The sequence below is a fragment of the Leptinotarsa decemlineata genome, unplaced genomic scaffold, assembly GCF_025532065.1.
Source record: "Leptinotarsa decemlineata unplaced genomic scaffold, Ldec_3_MD MMD2_tig00026282_RagTag_RagTag, whole genome shotgun sequence".
In the NCBI taxonomy this organism is placed as follows: Eukaryota; Metazoa; Arthropoda; class Insecta; order Coleoptera; family Chrysomelidae; genus Leptinotarsa; species Leptinotarsa decemlineata.
In genome coordinates, this window is record NW_027412668.1 from 22848892 (window position 1) to 22866076 (window position 17185).

Consider the following 17185-nt stretch of genomic DNA (forward strand, 5'->3'; position numbering starts at 1 on the left):
AAAGGAACAAAATTGAGTTTTCCGAGGTTGATCTTGAATTTTTCATGTTGAAACCAATTAAATATTTGCACAAAATATTTTTTGTTCCGTTAAGTTGATCACACGGATCAACTGTTTATGAATTGACTGTGTCATCGGCAAAACTTACAATGGTTCTAGTTTTCTCCAAAAAGAATAAATAATTCATATACAATGAAATATAGCAACAATCATTCAGACTTAAAAAAACCCTTACGTGTATGACCGCCAAACTTTCAAAAATCTGAAAATCGTGCTATACTTTTTCAAATAATGAATTTGTTTCATACACATGTACAAAGACAGCTCAGGTATGGTATTTATCTATAAGGCGGCCCCAATTCATCTCAAAAAGTGTTTTTTTATCAAAAAATTATTAGGTATATTTCTGGTGTTCCCAGAAATCACTCCTGTACATTTTTTTTCAAATTATACCATAGTTTAACACTTGTAGGTCTCTACATCTTTGGAATGTATCTATATTTGTTCAGGAATTAACCTTCAACCCACACTCACTTCATCCGTCCTAATACAGATCTGAAATTATCTAGATTCAAAATCAATGTTGCCTAAACGCTCAGTAAATCAATATAAAAATTTTCAACTATCTACCAAACTCCTTGAAGGTCACAAACATGAAAATATGTTAAACATGTAGTTGAACTATTTCAGGTTGAAAAATACATACCTATATTCTTTGAAAGCACATTTGTTTTTTACAATATAACACATATTTCCTAACCTATTTTCAATTATATTTTTGCATTAATTATATAGATGTTTATGTCACATAATAATGATGTCCTGACGAATCTTATACAATTTATTTTATCTAAAAGATTAACAGGATTTGAACTATTTTTTGCAAAAAAATGCCGCAAATATGCCCCAAATGTCCATGCACCCTCCAGTCTATCGATTTTGGATTCATTAAAACTGATATATTTTATCTTTCTGTTTCGAATTGACTAAAATACTCCTCCAAATTGTTCATCAGTTCTTATATCAATAGAAACATTCCCATTCTAACACTATTGTAAGACAAGAAATAGCAAAATGTTTCAACCATTAATTTTTCTGAAATGACTATGTTTTCTGCAGTACCCCAAAATTAATTTTTCTCGTAGAACTCTATGTAATTTTCTATGCAAACGTATTGTTGTCTATCACTCACATAATTCACAAACCAATTAAGGATTAAATTGAAAGGGTTATATTTTTAGGAGTGACTAATTTTTGGGAAAGAAAGTTTTTGACTTTCTGCTACTTCATCTTGTTACAAAAAAATGTGGGAATCTTCCAAAGAAAGGAAGGAAGTAATCAATTTTAAAATAAGTAACCCTATACATAGATGTGTAGGGTTGCAACAAGGTTTTAATACAAACCTAAAAACATATTGAACTATGTTTTATTAATCACACAATGATCACATGTACAAACATCGGTAATAAGAAAAAGCAAGATGGAGAAATAGAATGGTATATAGGTACCATTTTCAAAAGATTTCGAAATAATAAAATTAGTGACATTTCAGTTTTGACTGTTTTAATAATATTTATACTAATATCATCATACCCAGAAGCTTTTCTTGGATTCAAATATTATTTCTTCAATTTCAGTCTAATTTAATAGCCTAAAAAGCATAGATGAGGCACTTGAATATTTTTTAGGTCGGCTTAAAATATTTGAAATGGAAGATACTTTTTTCCAATTGCAACAAAATGATCGTTCATTACTTCGCAAATTTCAGAAAACTCGTCAGTTTTATGATTATTCAAACTTATACTTTTTGTATTTTCATTATTATTGATATTACCTCTGTTGTGTAACAGTGATTTTTATACCATTTCACATTATTTTTGGAGTGATATTTGTGAACTGTTCTTGATAATACTTTAATGTATTTCCTCTTTTAGTTTTGTAATCAATTTATTGAAAAAAAAATATTTATCATAAAAAAATTGGAAATTAGGATAAAATTTTTTCTTGAAAAAAATTATCACGTTCTTAAATTAATTGTGATAGTTGAATATCAAACCAAGGTTTAAATATTTTTTCATTTTGTATTTTTTAATGAAAGAACAAGGATTAAAAATTTTTAATAATTCACCATATCTGGATACAAATGAGTTGTATTATAAATATCATCATTTTTAGGTTTACTTGAGTCATTCATTTCAATACACAAAATCTACTTTTCATGGTCACTCATGCAGAGTTTGTAATGAAGAGGTGTATTTTATTTTTTGTATTTGTTAGAAAATTATCAATAAGAGTAGAACTATTAGTTGCTACTCGAGCAGGAATGCCAGTATTCACTACATATAGGTACATTGCCTATTGTAAATATCTATCAATTGTTTTTTTCCATTAGTACTAGACAAAAAGTCAATATTCATATCACCAAATGATAAAATATCGCTTTTGTAGTTAATAAAACCTTCAAGTATCTAATTCCATGTAACAACGTAACATTTGTTTATTAAATTGGGGTGGTCGATATAAACCACACATTGGCAATTTGAAGATTTAATCTTTTGATTCAAAGTAGAACTCGTATTATCGTTTTTATTCCATGCAACTCGTCAAGTTTACAATTTGTTATTCATGTTGAATAGAAAAAATCTTGTTTAAATATGAGCCAAATCTTATCGAAATCGAAAAATGGTGATGCGTACAAAACTGTAATTGAATAATTTTATGACAATCAAAAAGTTGCAGTTGTTATTAATACATTATGATTAAAGAGGAAGACAAAACTTGTTTCTTATTAACAGTACTTGAGAAATAAAAATGAAAGTTTCTGAAATAGGAGAAAATTTATAATGAAAAAGTTTCAACTCCTGGAACTCAACATCTGTCCAGAATTTTAATTGAAAGGAGAAAATAGTGTTCCGCTCGCTCGTTACGGCATGGGCGCATCGCCACTAAAGACAGTATACCACATGAAATATTTTTTCATAGTATTGATATCAATTTCAAAATCTGAAAAATAATGCTGAACACTTTCCAAAGCAAGCAATTGAACGACATTGAGGACTCGAGGCTGGCATGACCAAGTCAAATGGGTATAAATACTAGCTCAAAGGAAACCAAGGCGAGCCAAGTACCAGTTTCAACCAGCAGAATATAGGGTGCTGAAACAATACCCAGGAAGATAACTACACAGACATCTATCGTCCTCCTCAAAGGAGTTCCCAACAGTCTAACTCGCCGTCCAATAGGCAGTCGAACTCAGGGTCGCGTGGTCGCAATGCACCACAGCCACAGTGATCTTCTTCAATGCGACAATAAAATCACTTTAATATGGAGTAGGTATCGCAACCAAATACCGATGAGGCAGCGGCAAATTAAGCCGGGTGGATCTCGTGACAGTGGAGAGTCAGAGCTCTCAAGAACGGAGTTGACTGCCATTGATTTTTATTTTTGACTTGCATGAATAATTCCTGACTCGACGTTTAGTTACATGTCTCTGAGAGAGGGACGTCCCATTGTCGCGAGATCTCTTCCGAGACAGGCCTTTATCATAATTGCTGTGTAGGCACCTCTGAGCACTGGTGAAAGCTGGGATTTCAAGTAACTTTATTCAAACTAGTGTGCTGATAGACATGGATCTTGCTAACTTTCTTAACTCTTCTACCGTATTTTTGTGTACAGTTTTGACGCGCCTGCAAAAGTTGATGATTTTTGAGCTCCCCTTCCTAAGGAAACTCGACGCCAATATAGACCTGGACCAGTACCTGATTTACTTCAGCCAGACCTCGCGAATATATATCTACCTTGACGCTGACTCAGTGGCAAGGAACAACCTAAACTTGGGTTACTCTTGAAGTCGAATGAGTCACAATTTTCACCCTAGAGAAGATATATGGATGTTCATGAAAGAAATTTCTGACGCTATGAATTTCGTTGGCTACCGCCAGGTGAACAAGCTCCTCATTTCGGAAATCCCATATCTGCCCTGATTCAAAAATGGTAGAAAAATGCTGAAAGCATCCATCCTTAGACTTCATAAATGTAGGCAGGCCCCACTCCATAAGGAGTCGAGGAAGCAAACCGCGTTCGGACTTCAGGGTGGTTTGGTGTACGAGAGGGCTGAAGAACGGACTGCCTTTTCTAGAAACTGATATCTGACATCCTGGTAAGCTTTGAAGTCAAGTTCTGTGTGGTTTACATAATCGTGTTTTCCCACAATCTTCCGGAGCACTGTCATCACATCCAACTAGTACTTCAGTTTTCAAACCCTGAACTACCTGAGTGGTAGCGATAATAAACAATAAGAGACCTGCATATTAAAAGTACAGGAATTATATACCTTGCAGGTACTTGTCTTTCTGGGAAGAGCCGATTATCTTCGGAAGTACGTCCAGAGGTTCTCAGAAATGTTTGTACCTCAGACCGACGTCATTGACAACAATAACCAGTCAAAATAAAACCAAAAAGCCCAAGTGAGTTTTCAAAATAAAAAATTCGTATGCTTGAACCCTTTAAGTTAACACGACCTGACCCTAGCTGATCCTGCATAAGGATGCCAGTCACGTGGGGATCAATGCCGTCCTATTTCAAAAGGACCTCCAAGACCATAACTGAACAGTAATCGCGTATTACATAGCGAAGCTAAACTCACGGATTGGAAATACCATATCAACGAGATTAAATTTATGCATCGTATGAGGGATCCGGTCAATTTTGCATTGACGTGACTGGATCAAATGGAACATGATGGCTAAGTTAACTCTCCGAATATGAACAGAGGATCGTAAATGACTTTCCATTGGGCAATGACTTGTTATATTATGTTGATCCTAACGAGGATCTGAAAAGACTTCTGTTTCCCAGATGCTGCTGGGACGCGCTCAACAAGAGGTATCATCCTGTACCATCTTGGGACTGAGAAAATCGAGAATCAAATCAGTCCATACTTCTGTTGGTCAAAAATGTGGAAGTAGAGGCCACCAGGTGGCCGCCTCACTGCGTCCAAATGAACCAAACCGCCTCTGGAAAATAGTTTTCATAGACGTACTAGGTTTTTCCATCAATATTTTTTTGTTAAATCGACCGGAACGGGCGTCGCATGCCTTAACCTTCCATTTTTACTTGTATTTTCACCGCTCAGTTGAAACTATAAATATTAGTGCTACATTTTCGTGAAATGAGAATTTTGTAGTTAATTTTCAGCTCTGTAAGGATCTTTTTAAAAATTTTGAATACCTGCAACAGTTTTTCAGATATCATTTTTTCATTCAACTAAATTATACCTATATAACTATTTTGACTCAAATCGTAAATTACTCTGGGTTAAATTACATCTAAGTCACAATTTTCTGTGAAGGCGAAGTTTTGTGAACTAGACTAAATACATAGACATTGAAGTGATATTGAATTTCATTGTTTATTCCATATAAAATACGATTTCGATTATAATTGTACTGTATAATGTCGAACGCATTTTTTTCAAAAACTCAAGCCGTCATGTACGAGAAATATATACCTATATTCCAAACTCCAAACTCTGACGGATCTTATCATCAGAAAAATTAAATAAATAGATTATAAGATTATAGAAATGATTCTATCACGATTGCTCATCTGTGAGTACTCAAGTTCAGTGTCGTTGGATAATAAAATTACCCGATACTTCCAAATTCGAATCGAAGTAGCAAAATAGCGCTGACGCAGAAAAGCAGAAAAGCTTGTTTCTTTCCAAAATACGATTTCACACAACATAGCTATCACAAACGAGACAAATATAAGTAGGTATAAACTAATGTGTCAGGAGTATCAGGTGACGATGTTGATGACTACTTGGAACCCTGTTTGTTCAGGTTCTCATTTGAATGATAATCGAAGAGTTTTATCAACAGTCTGCATTCAAATTTCCGGTGTTGATAGCAGATATCGTTCATGTAGATTGTTACCTGCCTCAAGGTACAAAATAAAACTCTCTTTAGAATTTTTCGAAATGAAATCCAACCAACCGAATTAATTAACTTTTCAGTAGTAGATAATGTGGTCATGAAAATGTTATTATTTGAAATGTTTCTTAGTTTGTGAAATTGAATTTTACGTTTGTTTGAAGGTGGTTGACAACGTTTCGTGATGCATTTCATTAGTTCGGACTTCCATTGTCTAATATGATATAAATTGATTTGAAATCCCTGAAAGAATCTGTAAAATATTAAAAAGATTAGCTGCAAAATAACAATTATATTAAGCAAAAAAACTGAATCACAATGAAATAAAATACAAGCAACAACCAAAAAATAAAAATAAAAAATTGAACTATTAACACGAGATGAAAAATAAAAACTATTAACAAGAAATGAAAAATTACAATTAAAAGATTCCAAACCAAGTTACTACACGACGTTTCGACTGTTTGTATCCACAATCATCTTCGGATGATAACTGGACTTATTCCTCCGAGAAAAGCAGAAATAAATATCGTATATATATACAGGCAGATATAAAACTGTAACGACATTGTTTCCATTCTGATTCTGATCAATTACCTCCACTTTGAGCTATGGACTATTTCTTAAATATTTCTATGAAATATGTGGTACGTTATTATTATTTAGTTGAATATTAGTAAAAATGTATCTATATATTGAAATTATGTTCAATAAACTTTTTAAAAAAATGTATTGTTTTTTTCCAAAGCGCGCATAGAGAAACACAGAAATAGTTTCCAGAATGGAAAAGTAAATTCCACATATGCCACTCATTTAATCACAGAGGGACATGAGTTCAAGCGTGAATTCAAGCTCCTCCATTTTCATAAGAAAGGTTCAAAAGTCAACCTGTTGGAGAGTATGGAAATAAACAAATTTAAAAACTCTCAATATCTTATGAACCATCAAAATGAACTGAATAATTCGGCATTATTGAATATGTTTTTTTCCGTTGTTTTATAATTTCATTTATTCATATAGTTGATGAATTTATACCGGATCTTTTCAGATAGATTCATTCACTAGAAAGTAGACATACAAGTAGGTAATATGTTAGAGTATAAAATAGTTGTAATTTAGAAGTAACTTTTATTTTACGCTTGAGAAAGCTATTGTATAGCGAAACACGTGTCGCGGTTTTTGTAAAACCCTTCATAGTGAAAATCATACAATTAACTGTATTAATTAGTTTTAATATGAATTTTTATCAAGTATCGGCCAGTTCTATTTAATTATAAATTGTGTTTACAAATATCAATGGTACATTTTTTGTAAACTGTTCGGTATTCACCGAGACAGCGAATGGATACTGTCCCTATTGGATCGAACCGTAACAATCGGCATCTTCAGGAATACAAATACTCCTGACAGTCAAACGGTGTTTGAAAAATTTGCAGTATATGCTTCCTAATATCTACTTTTTCAACACCCTAAATAAAAACCTATCTTCCGAAAAAATTCCCCAAGTTAAAGAACCCTATACATACACCCACCCATTACAAACGACTTTCTGCAGTATTATCATTATACGTTCATGATCCGCAGTGCAGATGAACTGTTACCCAAAAATCGTCTTGATTTTTCAAATAACACTCAAAGAAGTAGAGGCTTCCGAAATATGATAAAAAATTTCCTCTTATGAAGTATTCGTTTTGGTAGGCAATGATCCTGTTAAAAAAATGGTTTCAGTTACTATTATAGTAACGGAAGATCTCATTGAGTTGAACTTACTTTTCCAAAAGGTCAGAAATACTTATTTTGCTGTTAATGGCATCAACTGCTATGGAGAGAAGAGAAGAAACTGAAAGTAGTTACACGAAAACTGCTAGATGAAGTAGAAGGTTGGGGAAAAATTTATTCAATTTCATTTGGTATAGGCAACTCTTCGTCGACCGTACGACCATGTGGTAAGAACTCCTGATACACTACGCCCCAATGACCCAAGAAAACAGGCCTGACGTCAATCAACAATTCCTGAGCGATGCACATGTAACAGATTTTTGGTCAAAATTCGACAATTATTGAACGAACTTCATCGCCACACTCTGCATGCCCAAAATTTCCGAAAAAATTGCATGACATGAGCCAACCGATATGCCGGCATCCTCAACAGATCCTTCAATAGTGATACAACGATTCTTCATAACAATATTCTCGACTTCTTCAAAATTTTTATCGGTTGTTGATGTGCTGTGGGCGAGCGTCATCATTTACATCATCTCGACCTTCTGTGAAAATCTTGTACCACTTGTAAACATTTTTCCGACTCAGAGTATAATCAACGTATGCCACTGTCAACATTTCAATTGTTTTTTGAGCACTTGATTCCATTTTCATACAAAATTTGATGCAAATTCTCTGAATCACTTTTTTTGATATCAGAAAATCGCAAAAAACTTCATGAAACTTCATGATACGAGAGTATCAACATGAAAATATTCAAAAAATCGCTAAAAAAATATACGTAGCCCACGAAATTTGAATATTCGCCTCCTTTTTTCAACAGTCCACTTATAAAAAATCAATTTGTGTGTTTTTTAACTAGTCTTCGTATATTATTCAATATCACACTAATGCATCAGATATTCACCAAATAACTATACCACCAACGTTTAAGTTGTTTTCGATGAAACTTAAGCAGCTGAAAGAAATAAAAGTTACAGATGTTATACTTAATATATCTTGTGATGCACTGTTTGGAACCGTTGGTATAGTAATGACTATTACTGGAGTTTTTTCTCAACACCAAACCGTTATTTGACACTTCGGCATGTGTTTCGATCACCAAGTGATCATCGTCAAGAGAAATATATTCCTCTTGAAGATGATCACTTGGTGATCGAAACACGTGTCGGGGTGTTAAAATAACGGTTTGGTGTTGAGAAAAAACTCAGTAATATTCCTTAATCTGTCTGTTTGAGAAATCGATTATTTACTTAAAAAAGAATGCCTTCTATTTAGGAAAAATTTTTAGAAAACAGGTGCAGATTGCATCATTTCGATTGGGTTTCAGTACTTTTCTTTTTGTTCAACTTGCAAGTGAATTCTTCAACTATTTTATTTTGCTGAATCATCTGCCAGAGTCAACAAACTGAGTATTTTATAAACGTACCAAATCCTGAATGACAAAACCACCACGTAGGTACTCGACAGATATAAAACATTTTACGCTCTTGTTCTTTGAAGCTGATACAATAAAATATTTTTACCACAGTTGATTGAATTTTTTGGCAGTTTCGGCACAATATATTTTGAGAATACAAGTTAGAGCGCCCGAACATGAGCCACATTTTGCGGTCGGATCGACCACACAATTGCAGTTGCGTTCCAGCGAACTCAAGCCGCCCATAAGAAATACTGTACTACTCGGGCGTTCACGAAAGTCAAAACGGGCTTCTGCAGTCAACTTGCTGCTGATCTCCGCCGAGATGTCATCGCGGCATCCGCCGTACACTAACCACAAACTTGCAGTCGTACCCAACCGCGTACATATTGGTGTCACAGCATTGCCTCACAGCATTGCGGTCATATAAACCGCAACTGCAAGGATAATGAAATTGATGCATGAATATTTTATTTTGAAGTGAAATTGACAGATAAAACTTTCAAGATGGCGGCTGGGCGTCATCTGGGAAAAACATTAAATGGAATGGGGGTCTTGTGACACATCTTTGTGAAGCTCCTGACAAATGCTTCACAATCCTAGAATATAATGTAAATCTCTTCAACTACTACAAAATGGCGGAACTTTTAATAATTTACTGAATACATTGACATCTAACTACATAATATGAGGTAATGAGCTTGAGATCAGTTCAGAAGATGCTCGAAATGGTTGCCTTAAACTTATTGACACATGAACAGTCTATCCGATATTTCACGCCGAACATTTTCGAACACAGTAACGTCAATATCTCTACAAATATGTATTATTCTCTGCGGTATATCCAATATTGAAGCAGGTTCAGTTTCGTATACCTTTTCCTTCAAACAGCCCCATAATAAAGACCAAAGGTGTCAAATCTGGCGAGCGAGCTGGCCATTCTGTAGGACCTCAATGGCCAATCCAACGACCGGGAAAAGTAGATTCTAAATAGTTTCTTACTTGTCTGGAGTAATGTAGTTGTACTCCATCTTGTTGGAATACAATATCCATATCAAATTCGAATTCATTAGGATTCGCTTCGACGATTTCAGTGATGAGGGGGTCAACAGTAGTTTCCAGCATATTCAAATACAGTTCCCATTTTCGAATTTTGATCAATAACTAGAGGTCCTACAATGTGGATTCCCAATATTGCTGCCTAAACGTTAATTTTTTGCTAGATATTGGGTATGTGTTTCCCGGAACACGTGAAAGTTGGTGTCACTCCAATAACGGCAATTTTGTATGTGAACATTGCCGTTTAAAAAAAATATACATTCGTCACTCGAATAACGGCTGTTGTACTGACATTTTTTGTCGTTTTTGTAAACGAAAAATAACTTAACAAACCTTATCGCGTTGTTAGTAAGTGAAAGTGATAATATTGACTTTCATATTCCAGGGTTGTGAAGTATTCATCAGGAGCTTTGAAATGATATGTCACTAGACCCCATTTCCATTTAATTTTTTTTCCCAGATGGTACCCAGTCGCCATCTTGAAAGTTTCATCTGTCAATTTTACTTCCAAATAAAGTATTCATGCATTAATTTCACAATTTCAAATTTCAATTTTTTTGGTTGACACGTTCAAAAAATAAAAGGGGGGACATTAAAGAAATGCAGTGCATAGTCAATGCATGAATGTTGTAATATTAGGATATTTCACTAACATGGTTTTTGTCGAATAAACTCATTAGTTATACCTGAAACATTATTTTTGTAAAGCATGATTTTCAAAAATAAAATCCCTCGTCCCCGTCTCATATTATTATTATATGTATAGTTATATACTCATTTTGATGCAATCATACTCGTAACCCTCGATTATTTAAATTGTAAGCAAAATTTGTGAATACAAGTTACTAATTGAACTCTTCAGTAATTTATATTGAACAGTAACTTTTTAGGGGAACTTTTCAGTTTGGTATTAGTTTACATTTTCACTCATTATCTGTTGATTTAACTCTGGTAATTTTTTTCAATTATGGGAGTTTGAAAACCCCAGAAAACAGCAAGAAACATCAACTTTTTTGGAAAAAAAACCTTTCAAAGAAAATCTGCTCTGTACAGCTCTGTACATGGGAAATATGAACAACTACGACTAATTAAAATACCCAGAATTATCGACGAGATTTGTTCTATTTTTACAACGCATTTCACGATGAATGGCTTCTTCCGAGATAAGTTATCTAAATGATGATTCGTATAATTTTTTCGACGTATTCCACGTAGTAACATATCACATATTCCTTTTAAGTCACAACAGCAATCAAAATAAGCCTTGATACTTCGGTACTTGATATTCACAATTTCATGATATAGTAAGAACATCACGATATCTATTTACTAATCATACCAGGTGACTCATTGAAAATATACAGGGTGGATTTTTTTTTTTTAATTCAAAAACATGTCAAGTTCTTCTGAACTGAAAAGCATAGCAAAATCTTCCACCCTCTAAGTGGGAATAGGTCAGATGATACTTCAGTGGAAAGGATTTTTTTTATTCCCAGTACATTGATGCTTATTTTTTCTGAATTACTTCACTCTTTCAGAAAATAATGGAACTTTGAAATACCATCAAAACTTTTGAGCGAAAATACAAAAGTTCATTTAATTTACTGACTGTCAAGTGAATTCCATCAAAAGAAATCGCTCTTTCAACTAATTTGCAGGTAATTTTTTTTAGTGAGTCTTTGCTTCACTTCAATTAGATATGCCAGGTAGTTGTTATACAGTGCATTTCTTTAATATCCCCCTCTTCTATTTAAATTTGGGATAATGAAATTAATGCATGAATACTTTGTTTTCAAGTGAAATTGACGGATGAAACTTTCAAGGTGGCGACTGGGCGCCATCTGGGAAAAAAAAATTGAACGGATAAGTCTTGTGACACATCATTTTGAAGCTTCTGATAGTACAGGATCCCACCGCAAAATCACTACGTTCATAGCGTAGTTAATCAAACTCAAATTTTTACATACATTTATAAATAGGAAAATACATATATGACAGATTGCCAGTCAAAAAGTGGCCGATATTTTTATTTGAATAAATCAAGCTACTAAATACTTCATGGAGTAAGAGCCGGGTCAATCCCTCTACGAAACCCTTTATCACTTGGAAGGATCTCCACAATATTTGTTTTAGGGACGAATGAACATTTTTTTAAAGGCAATGTTCACAGACAAAATTGCCGTTATTGGAGTGACACCAACCCTCACGTTTTCGGGGAAACACATACCCAATATTCCGAAAAAATTAACGTTTGGACAGGAATATTGGGAAACCAATATTGGGAAACCAAAATATAACTGCGGAACTGTATTTGAATACGCTGGAAACTACTGTTGACCCTCTCATCACTGAAACCATCAAAGCGAATCCTAATGAAGTCGATATGGATATTGTATTCCAACAAGATGGGGCGCCACCACATTACTCCAGACAAGTGAGAAACTATTTGGATACTACTTTTCCCGGTCATTGGATTGGCCGTCGAGGTCCTACAGAATGGCCTGCCCGCTCGCCAGATTTGACACCTTTGGACTTGTTTTCATAGGGCTATTTGAAGCAAAAGGTATACGAAACTGAACCTGCTTCAATATTGGATATACGGCGCCCAGTCGCCATCTTGAAAGTTTCATCTGTCAATTTCACTTCAAAATGAATTATTCATGCATTAATTTCATTATCCCAAATTTCAATTTTTTGAGTTGACCTGTTCAAAAAATAAAAGGGGGGATTAAAGAAATTCACTGTATTGGTAGATACAGAGGTAGTCTTGTGACTTGTGATTGAAGTGTTAATACATGGTTTTCGTCAGGAAGTGTTTCGATTCCTCAGTGATTACCGTCTTCATTCTCTGAAACTTCGTCCCCATATTCCTGTTTAGATGTAGTGTCACTATTATAATCACATAAATCAATATCAGATCATCCACGATGATGACCATCATGGGTTGTTTTGACATGAAATCGTCCTCATTTCTTTGCTCGTTCACAATGAAATTTCCATTTGTTCTGGAGAAAACTGTTCAAAAAATGTTTTGCAATATTGCATGATATCGTTGACATTGAAAGTAACATTTTATTTGTCACGTTATCTTCCAGTCCAGCCCAAACCGACTTACACGGATTCAAATCTGGGAGATATGGCGGAAATCTTTCAACGTTGTGACTTGCCGCTAGAAAGACTGATCTATTTCATACCGCTTGAATGTTAGCTTATAGCGTTCACAGGTTTTTTTCAGACCTTCCGTGGTATGATCACTCCAACCTTTTTGATAAGTGTGTGTAGCGTGAATATATGTTTTATACATATGAATAATGGGTCGACATTCTTCTATGTAGGTCCGCATTTTCTTCAAAAATTATATCCTAAGTAGTCGAATAGGCTGGCGTTCCATTGATATTTTTCTGTTATTTTTCACCTTCCTTCATCGAAATTCAAGTTCATTAATATTTCGGATGATAGTTTTATGAATTTCCCTAAGCGTGGAAACTCGTTCCTCTTTGATATGGAAATTAATTAAGAATTCGCGTGAAATTGACAAATCAGCATTATCTGCCACACTTTTGAAATTTTTGATACATTTCTTTTCATTTGGTGTTGATTTTTTTTTCATTTGATTTGCTTTTTCTCACAGTTCGCGAGCAAATCCCTGTGGCCTCTGCTACTCGGTCTTGAACCTTTAGAGTTAAAATACAATATCGGTTACTATTTAACTTCTTATCGCTATTACTTCTTACCTTCGTAAGAGGAATTCTTATTCCATCTGCCGTTGCCTCCGCTTGCATAAATCCTAATACCTTGTTCACAATTTCACTGCCTTTTCCATTGCGAACCTTGTTTTTCAGTTTATTATTCAAAGACATTTTCAAAGACAATAAATAACTTATATTTGACCACACAGAATGATTTATCCACTCACTGTACTAACACGGTGTTCACTACACGAGTTTCTCGATAGTAATGAGCTCACGCCCCATCTGTCGGCTGATCTACTGTGCATCCAATATTCAGAGCTACAGCTATATTTCAATAAAGTTTAAAAAAAAAGAAAATAGCAAAATGCCGTTGACATGAGACACATCCAAAAAGTTCTACCTTCGATTTTTTCTGATACGTTTCATGTTGACAGAATATCAAATAACCACAAACACAGAACTAATGACCCTAGAAGTCGATGTCGTTGACACAAACAAGTAGTAAATATTTTTGAATGTACCGAATATACCTTACTACCTCATCAAATAATGTTTCGAAGTCAAAACAAGATGCAATTCATTTCTTCAGTGTAGAAATGAGAAATAACAGCTTGACACATGGGATGACTTCAAAAGTATAGGAATAATTTCAATCATTGTCTGTTCAAAAACAGGTTTTTCGGAAATTAATAAATGTTCGTACTGCACACCTATGGGCATTATACATATACAACGATGATGAGATTATATAAATTCATAGGCAGATATCCTGAAAATTTTCAAACACCGTCATTCAAGGACTTAGTATGAATTTTATTTTGAAGGAATTATTGTTGATTTGTTCATAACATATTTAATACTGCAATCGCATATCGAATACAATTCAAGTGAAACCAATAAATGAATCAATAACAATAAATCTTTTTGAGTACAGCATTTCATTTACCAGCTCAAACAAAAAAAAAATAAATCAAATAATCCATTACATTACACAATTTATATCACCACAGAACTTCCCATTATCTTGGATCGTTTTCTTATTACATAACCTGACTCTTTAACAAATTACCTAACGAACTAAAGAATTCAAATTGTATTATATTCGAAAAGAAAACTGAACTAGCATACTGAATTTCAAGGGCTAGTATCTATTTTTTTTTCTTTTTCTTGCATCGACTATTGACTATATATAACTATATATATATATATATATATATATATATATATATATATATATATATATATATATATATATATATATATATATTTCTCTGTACTTTGGTTCCCATCAATAAAAGCAATAAAACCGTGTGGTAAGTGATCATTGGGTCCGAGAATCATGTGCCTTCAGCAAGCGCAGTGGGCCAAGAATGACAGCCTTCTGCGTAAGATTTCTGCCTTAGTGCGGCAAGCCGGTATGATTTTAAGATTCGAGAGTAGAGGGGACATATTTCCACCAAGGATTCCAATAATCAGAACAACCATCTTGACAGAGTGGTCTGGATAGAGTCTGCGGAGTTCGAAGAGAATATCTCGATATTTTATCCGTTTTTCCTCCTCTTTTCTGACGGTATTTGTCTCGCCAGGACCTGAAACCTCCACGACAAATATCGTTTTACTCTGGTGATCGAGAAGGACTACATCAGGCTTATTAGCTTGTATGAGCCTGAGGGTGGAGAATTATTATTATTATTACTGTTATTATTATTATTATATAATATTAAGGTTTGTCACAAGATTTACCTATATTATTGAAAACATATTTTTTTCTTAGAATTATCTATGTGAACACCAAGTTACATATTGTTGTTTATCTATAGAGGTGAATGTTGCAACAGGCTTCTATATCATATGAACTGTGTGATGTAATAATTTAATAGTGTTACGTTTTTCCCCGTGGGTTTACCAATAATTGACTACACTGAACAATAATCAAATTTAACTTTATTACACTTTAAATATAACAAACACTTCAACTTAAACTTCAAATATTATTCGAATGTCTATCGCGTTACTAGATCACTCCACGTACCGCACTGTAACGCCCACTTGACTGTCTCGATATGCTCGTGGCAAGCGTTTATACCTATATTGTAATCGGAATTCCTTCGAAGTCTGTAGCATCATTCTTGCTACATCTAGAGCGGCAGCAAACATCGTACATTCGCGCTTTATGGATAGTAGTGTCAGCCAATGTTATTTTCTTTATGGCATGATTTACAACGATAGATATTAATACATGTTATTAACAATGTATACCGAATACCCTATAACAACAAGTAGATAAGATACAACTGAATCCTACATATTTGTCAAAAGGCAGAATTCAAGTTCTGACCTTGTCACCAGAGTGATTCAGTCATAACCTGCTCTTCCATTCAACCTTGAAAGGTTTGATTTAATTTCAAAAATATTTTTTCTTTTTAGAAAAAAGCTTCCGCTCAACACACTAAACTGTCCCCATCCTTTGTCGAGTTATAACTCTTTAAAATTGGTATAGTGATCGCATTATTGTCATTCAAATGTTTTCCCTTAACTTATTCCAATTGACATCCATATTATATGACTGTATAAAAAAACATATTCCACCATCTTTTGAATTCCGCCATATCGGATTTGAAGTGACGTCATTTTATTTTCCGTATTGTTTTAAGCAACCCATTCATTTGATATCCATATCATGGTGGTGCATGAAATAAATAGTCCACCATTGGGCGATTCGCCATATTGGATTTAAAGTGGCGTCATGATATTCATTGTATTCTTCAATCTAGTCCGCCAATATGGACGATCCTTCATGTTGGGCGGTCCACCATATTGGATACAGAATGGCGTCAATTAGCAAACCATGCATTGTCATCCAAACCAAGCGTGTATGCAGAATTTCAGCTCAATTGGTTGAGGAGGTCTGCTTCAAAACTCAGCTGCAACATTTGGCATTGTTAGTCATTGAGAAAAACATAATATGGTAATCCAATAAAGGAGCTGGAAGAGTAAAATAATTTAGAAACAAATATTTTGAAAAATATAGATTAGTTGAAAAACCTGAGTTTTGTGCGTTAGTGTCATGTCTACTGAAACTACTACAAACCATAACATCGAAGTTTGGCCATTAGCAACTCTCATGTCACACACGGTCAAAATCCTTAGAAATATCAAGCTCAACAGCTCTTGGCGCTCCATGTTTCTCATAATTGCGTTATTCCAAACGAAGTAACTTCGTAATATTAATGCTTTCCACAGCCTTGAAGAATTTGTGAACTATTGCAAAAATACCTAATTTATTTTAATACTTGTATGTAAGTATGTCCCTTTTATGAATATTGTACTTTCAAAATAAGTTTTTAAAAAAATTTTTG